Raw genomic sequence first — 8,400 nt, forward strand, 5'->3', positions numbered from 1 at the left:
GGACAACATCCTCAACCGCTAAATCCTCAATATCAACATCATCCGGTCCTGCATTAGGACACTCTATCGGATCCACAATCCGATCTCCAATTAGTAATAAAACATCATCGCGCTGTTGCTCCTCAACCTCAGGGTTCGGAGTCCCGCTACCATCTATGACAATGAACTACGCTTCTATTACGATATTTATAAGGGTTCCCATAAGGGTTTTAACTGTCAGTACTACGTTAGGTAGTCCGACTATGAACTTGGCAAGAGTTCTTATTATCTTAGTGAACTTATTATCTTAACGTCCCATCATCTCTGAGGTTTATAACGCTTAGCTCTGATACCATTTCTGTAACACCCCCAGATCCGGGGTCGGGGATCCGGGTCGTCACGGTCTTTCTTTCCACAATATCACTTCACTTAATTAATAATAATAACCTTATGCTGTGACCCCACACTAACACACACCACAACCCGTTATAGTCTCAGAGATGAAATTGAAATAAGTACAAGTCTTTGAATCCACAATTTAAAATTATTACAACCCAAAATGATTACTTGATAAATTTACAGTTAATTGCCATTATCTGCCACAAGTTATAATTATACATAATTGATTCTCAAAAATAGAATGCCTGATCTACCAATAGATCTACCTCTGCAGCTATAGCAGCCACAACATCATCGGGAAGACGCGGGACGCTTCCCACGCGCTTGCGCTGGGTCTGCTGGAGTCTGGCCCTCTTTCCTAACTGTTGTTGTGTGATGAAGAAATAAAGCAAGAGTGAGCCTTACAGCTCGCAAGATAATATATAGTGATAACAATAATATAAGTATCTAAATGGATACTTACTAGAATCTTTTATCGTGTGTAAGATAATTACTAGTATATACTTACTAGTATATGAGCCTTCTCATAGTACTCATGAAAGTCTTGGTCAAAAGAAATGAACCAAGTTTGATATCTTAATGCGATGAAGTCGCAAAATATTCAGTATATATACATATATACTTTTCAAAATATTGGAAGTCCTCTTCCATGCATAATATACACAAAATCCCAGTGTATAACTGTATAAAAATATCGTTGCAAGGTGATCTCATATATCTAACCTTGTCTCAACGTTTTTCTGAAAATCTTTGTCATTCATAAGACAATTATTAATTATATATAAGTTTAAAAGATGAGGTTACCAAATACCCCAATATACTTATATCTTTCCCAATACTACTTGAACTACCACCATTCAAGTTATAATCAGTTTCAAAAGTTCATCCCACTGATGAGACCACAAGATAAGACTTGAATAGATTCAATCTTTGAAATATTATTGAATGAAAAAGTTATGAGATACTTTATTTAGCCCCGATATATATATATATCCACATATATATATCCCTTTAAACATTTCCTGGAACCTCTGTTATGCAAAGTATGAACAGAGTTTGAAACATCCAATGAATTTTGGAAAGGAAAAGAATTTTGGCATAAACCCGATATCTTGCTGATCAGGCAAAGATACCAATAAGTAACCTTTTCTACTGTAGATGGATGAATTCCTCACCGGTCATCACCCTGGCCGCATTAGGACCTCGCGCTAGACCGTACCCCGGCCCCTCACGCGTTGATGGACTGCCACCCAGCCACTTACACAATAATAGACCGTACCCCGGCCTGTCGCTTATGCCGACTCAATTAGATGGGCTTACTTCCCGAACGTTGGGCAAGTAATCAATTCATTTACCAAAACTGCAACCTCGTTGCGAATATAAAATACACCACAGAGCCGGATTCCCCAGGTTTTGAGCGAGTATTTAAATCCCCTTAAAAAGGAAGATCTTAAATATAAAAATGAGTTTTGGGATCCGCTCTGACTTTAAAAATCATTTTGAAGACTCGAAAACACTTTAAAGAGTGTTTGGAGTAAAGCTGATTTAATGAAGTAAATCAGTCCCCAGAATATTAGAAAATATCTGAATATTATTAATTAAATAATATTCCCATAAAGAATAATCTTTATAAAAAAATAATTGAAGTAGAAGTATTAAAATTTATACTTGAAACGAGTATTAAATAACCAAAGATATACTTATATGAAAGTATTATCTTTATTTGAATAATCAAAAATAAGTTTGATTATTAACACCTTAATCTTTAATAAAATAAAGAATATATTACAGCACATAATCGGAGTCATAGATCCTCAAATGAATATTTAAATAATATTCATTAAATAATATAAACTGAGTCATAAGCCCTCGAATGAATATTCAAATATTATTCAATAAATAATATAAAAGAGTCATAAGCCCTCGAATGAATATTCAAATATTAATCAATAAATAATATAAACTGAGTCATAAGCCCTCGAATGAATATTCGAAATAATATTCAATAAATAAATAAGCTGAGTCATAAGCCCTCGAATGAATATTCAAATAATATTCAGATAAATAAATAAAAGAGTCATAAGCCCTCGAATGAATATTCAAAATAATATTCAGATAAATAAATAAAAGGAGTCATACGCCTTCGAATAATATTCGAAATAATATTCAATAATAAGATAAAGTTAAAGTTATCGAATAAACCTTATTCGATTAATAGTTTTAAAAACTATATCCATATATATATATATAAATAAATATATATATATATAATATACTCGGGAACATCGACTCCCGGTTTAGAAATATGTTCACCTTTTATCCCCTATACTAAGGGTATACGCAACTACTTGCTTATTTCTAGCATAGGTATTATGCAACTATAAGCATTGAAATCAACAGATAGATAACCAGATTACGAAACAGACATGCATATATACCATATCACATGCTACAATATATCGCAAGAATTTGCTAAATAACCAACATGCATCTATCGCAAGATAATGCATATACAAGTGTATTCATCACAACAACAGTATAACGGATAGAATACTTGCCTGAGCGACTGGGGGTTACGAATGGCTCGGGACGAGTCTGGTAACCTATAAGCAACAAGTAAGTTGGAATTAAACCAAAGTCACTTGTAAATCTATACTTTAACTAACTTAGACTCTAACGCTTGTTTTGCGCTCACTGATTCGCTTAAGTCACCCGGGTACCCTCGGCTCCACCATTTTTAATAATTTAACCTTTACGAGTTTTAAGGCGATTCCTTCGCGAGTGTCTTATCAACTGCCTAACACACTCTACATAAATGTTTCATGCTCCGATTAGTCATTTAAGGGCCTTAACCAAGGTTTCAAAGTAAGGCGAGGGGTAAAGGTTCGTTCGCGAAACACCGTTACTTAAAACGGTCGTTTCTCCTAAACCGTGCATCGGAATCGAACGAACTACATATCAAAACGAAGCTTGAAACATGAACTATCTAATCATGGCAATGGTCAGTTCATGGTAGTTAGTGTTCGGGTGCAAAAGTCATGCACAAAACAGTTTAAGGAAAATTGGGCATTACGACGGCTATACCTTAGCGATTCCCAAATTTTACCAAATCAATTCAATATCAAATCACCACCAATCAACACCAAACCAACCACAACAATCCAAACATCAACCACAAACCAACCAACCTACCACTCCACCATTTTCTAAGTCAAAACATCCATGGATCATAATTCTAATACCAAGTATGATAACGGCTCAATAATTAACTACAATAACTTACATACATAACTAAATATGCTTAATCTCTCATTCACTAATTCAACCATTAAAACCTCCATTTACAATCCAAGCTCATACAAACTTATAACTTAAATCAAAGGGGAAAGCTTGGTTATACCTTCTTGGAGCTTCTTAATATCATCAAAGAGCCTTGAAATTCCTAAGAGAGCCCTGATCTAAGCTTAAACAACCTTGAACTTCCAAAAGAAATCAAGAAATCAAAGTTAGTTCTTGAAAGTTACTATTCATTACTATTCATCATCATCTTTGATGAATTAATTAGCTAAGAAAGACATGATTTTTGAAGCTCAAACTTCTAGGATAACTAAGTTATAATATCAAGAAGCCATGGGAATTACCTTGAGAATTATGAATGAGCCAAGCTTGGACTTTGAATTTCTAAACCTCCATTTTTCATGAAAAAGTCGAAGCTACAAGGTGGGGAGAGAAGAAATGAGTTGCTTGGTTGATTACTTGGTTAAAAAATGTGATTAGAATACTTGGTGGAGGTTTAATCTTGGATAAATATCTTGACTAATGCTTGCATCACCATGCTTACCTCACCATCTAGCCACTTGTCTAATTCTTATGGATTGATGATGTCATCTATTTTCTACTCCACTTGATTAATCTCCCTTGCTTCTCTTACAAGCTTGTTTCTTGACCGTTTATTTATTTTACGGTTCGCTTAACTTTTGTTCTCGTTTATCGTTTGAGGGATCATACCCGGGATCTTATTACTTGGGTTCCCTTAACCTTTCTCAATACATTATATTCCTTTTATGATCCTCTCTTATAATCCTTGAATTTAAATCCTTTTAATCATGTTACCTTATACTCAATTCTTTCGGTATCTGGTGGATTTTCGGGAAAAATTAAAGTGTTCGGATTTGGATTCTGACAATCTTTACATACATTTATATACCACATAGAGTACTAATAATATCTCAGAAGATCAATAAAAGAACCCCTACATAGTGTGGTATGAAAAGTTTTCTCATTCAGCAAAAACACTATTCATAAGGGTTTCAAAATTTTCCCAAAAATTGGGGTTATTACAACTGACTATGATCCAAGGAGAGCCGGTGGAGTTTCTATGATATGATAGTTTGATTTTTAAGCTTTGCATGTTATGGTTTCTTGAAAGATTGAAAAAAAAGGTTTTGTATTTTTCCGAAACTCAAGTATGTGATTGATAAAATGGTTGCATTGATTGTTTTAGGAAGTAAATGGATGTGTGTAAGGGATTGTTGCTTAGAAAATCAAAAATTAAGGTTGCATGTGAGTTTTTAATTCGGCTTTATGCTAATTAAAAAGAGGAATTTGATTTGATGAGTTGATCTTAGTGAACACTAAGCTTATTTATCATAAAAGTGATTGCATGTTAGTTTTAGAGAAAAACAAGTAGTGCATGTAATTGTTGGATCCTTGAAGTTGTAAATCATGTTTTTGCCGAATGGAAAATGGATTTGCTTGTTGATTAAGTGGATGCATGTTGATTGAATGGATTGATTAAAGTTGAAGTCACTAGGTAATGCATGGTTTGGTGTTTAAATGAATGGAATGACTTAGTAAAGGATTAAAATAAGTGGGAAATGTGATGTATAACCTTGCATGTCAAAATTGATTCTTGCATGTTTGATTTATGAAAAAACCCGAATGGGTCTTAGGAGTAAAAAGATGAATTAAGTTGGTTTTTGTTAATTATCTTAATGGCTAGTGAGAACTTGATTGCATGACAAAGATTGGGATGGTGTTTATGTTCGAATTTTGATGATTAAAAGAAGGTGTTGATTTTGATCCTTAATGTGATTATGATTCGGATTTTTGATTAAAAAGGATGAAGTTTAAGTGCGTAAATGACTCTTGTGATTTGCATTAGTTGTGCTTGATTATATGAGATTGAAATTGAATATATGTGGTTGTATTTTATATGTATGGTTCGAATTAAGGAATAAAAGAAAGAGTGAATTAAATCGTTTGTTATTAAGAGCTACAAGTGATAGCTATGGTCATAAAAGAGTTATATTAGTGTGATTTGAGAAATAGCTAAGGTTAAGCAAGTACGCTTTGATTGTTAAGTATATAAGGATATAAAAGTTATGAGAAAGGGATATGCTATGTGCTATGTGCTATGTGCTATGTGCTATGTGTTATGTGCTTATGTGTATAAGCTATAATCGTATACTCGAGTCAAAGATATAATCGAGTTATCATATTGAGTGATCGTTCCGGGAACGAGAGTTGAGAATCTGATTGAGGTTTTGATTCTTATTGTAGATTCGGAGCGTGAGGGCATTCAGGCTAGGAAAGGAAAGAAAATACTAGGTGGCAGTAGTTCAACCTTCAGGAAAGCAAATTCAGGCAAGTAACTCTGATTACTTGTGTAAATGGTTATAAAGAGAATGTTGTTCATACCATGTAGAGTATTGAACTGTTTAGTTATGAAACCCTGATATTGATTTGAGATACCCTGCCTTTGTTCTTGACAAAATGTTATTGATAAGCTTAATGATTCAACCCTTTGATAATCTGTCCTTTCTGTTCAAGTTATTTATTAAGCCATGAATCATATTGAACCATGTAATTATCCTTTTTAACCCTGTTTAATGATACCTTATTTCCTGATCACCCTATTGATCCCTAAACAGATGTTGATCCTTCTAACTTAAGTGCCTTGTTATCCTTGATACAGAATCCTTATGAATTGTTCCTTGTTTATCTTTGAATCACTCCCTGAACTTTGTTTATCTTAAAATCTGACTTAAGAATGAGTTTCGACTTGAAAGAGTCCGAATGATTTCATATTCTTGGTAATGATAAAATGGATTTTGTAAACCTAATTGTTTTCCAACTTAAGGTTTTCTAAATGAATTCCTGATGGATTGGATTGGGACGTAAGAGGCTAGTGGGACTAGTCCAGTCATGGTAAGAGGCTAGCGGGGCTAGTCCAACTTAAGGCTGAAATTATACCGATTGGTACCTTAAAGACCGAAATAGAGGTCGGTACGGGCTGATCACCCGTACATAATGAAATGGAAAGATAAAGTGATCCAATCAAGGGTTCTAAATGATTATCTAAAAGGGAACTGAAACTTTTTGTTTAGTAAATCGATTCTTGAAAATGATAATAGTTTATATTGTTTTGAAAAAAGTTGATTATGTCAATGTGAAGCTTAAACCTCGAGAACCCTGATTCTTGATTTATTGATCATATGATTGATTCCATATATTGAAATACTGTTGCTTTCCCTCTTTTGAAAGATCTATTCTGATCCTTTAATGATTTGTGATGAATGTCGGCTTTCGTCCTGCATTGAGCCTTGTTCCTTGAAAGCCCCACATTATCCTTCAAAAACCTTTCTTTAACCCAAAAGCTGGAAATCTTCCACCTAGATCAAATAAAGTAGAATGCCCTGAGTTTGGTAAAGCATATTGTGAATTGATATTGTAGAACTGCTATATAGTTACTTGCTGAGTTTTATACTCATATGTTTTGTTTTAATCTAACCATGGCAGTTAAGCAAGAAGATGGCCAGACTTAGGCGCACTGCTCGTAAGAGCGTACCTGGTGGTCCCTACCATGTTGAGGGCTTCCGGTTGCCAGAGCAGGTAGTGGTATTTATGAGTGAGCTCGCGCCTAGAAGGAAATGTTTAAAGATATAATGGGTTATCTGTCGGTTCCCAGCCAGAATCAATATTGTTTATTTAATAATATTTTGGGTTTGTAAGTTATATTTTATGATTGGTAGTGGTAATCTTGTCTCATACTTTATCCTGTTGATCATTTTGTAGTTAATCGGGGTTTATGCTTATTTAATTACTAGATAAGAGGTGTGTGAGTCCTCATTTCCTAACCTCGAGATTGAGGGCGCCACACTAAACCTCTAAATTCACGGTCGCTTTAATAGATATTAACGCACTATCTTATAAGCTCACGACGCTTATAAGACTAATAAGCACAACCAATACTAGGAAATCATACAATCACCGCATACTAAGATATCGAACAAATTAACTATTGAAATCTATAAGTAAATCTGTTAGAACCCCACGATAACGATTAGTTCATAATCGAACTCATCATTATCGTGGGTTCCGATAAAAGCATGGTATAATAAACTAAGTCTTTTTAAACTGAATAAATAACCAAAGTACGTAAACAAGAGTACTAGGTTCAACAAACAAGAAAACAAGCATCCAAGATTACAAGTCAATCAAAGAATCACAAGTAAAATCAAGCTTTTCTTCTCCTTCTTTGAATTTGTGCTCCTAGGTCTTCTCACCGTCTTCTCCTTGGTCTCCGTTGTAAAAAATATCTTTTTTAGGAGTTATATATGCTTCAGAATCAAGCTAGGCTTCAAACTCTCAGAATCCAAGTAGAAACAGAATTTCTGGAAAATGGGCCAGCACAGCCGCTCTGAGATGCGGCACGGCCGCCCTGACTATCTGTTGAAAGAGCGCGACCGCTCTGAACATGGGCACGACAGCCATGGCCTTCTGTCAAAACTTAATTCTTCTGCTTTCTTGCTCTTTGCTTGCTGGATTCTTTCACGCAATCATCTGAGGCTCCATCCTAACACTCTTCTAGCATAAAAATATTATAAAACTATTCCTTCTCCCGATTATGCCCTGAAATGCAAAACACTACAAAAACACATCAAATACACAAATAACTTGAGTACAAAACACCAATTCGAGCCTTTACGAAGCGTTCTAAGTGGATATAAATGCCACTTA

The sequence above is a fragment of the Apium graveolens genome, chromosome 2 (assembly GCF_009905375.1).
Source record: "Apium graveolens cultivar Ventura chromosome 2, ASM990537v1, whole genome shotgun sequence".
Taxonomy (NCBI): Eukaryota; Viridiplantae; Streptophyta; class Magnoliopsida; order Apiales; family Apiaceae; genus Apium; species Apium graveolens.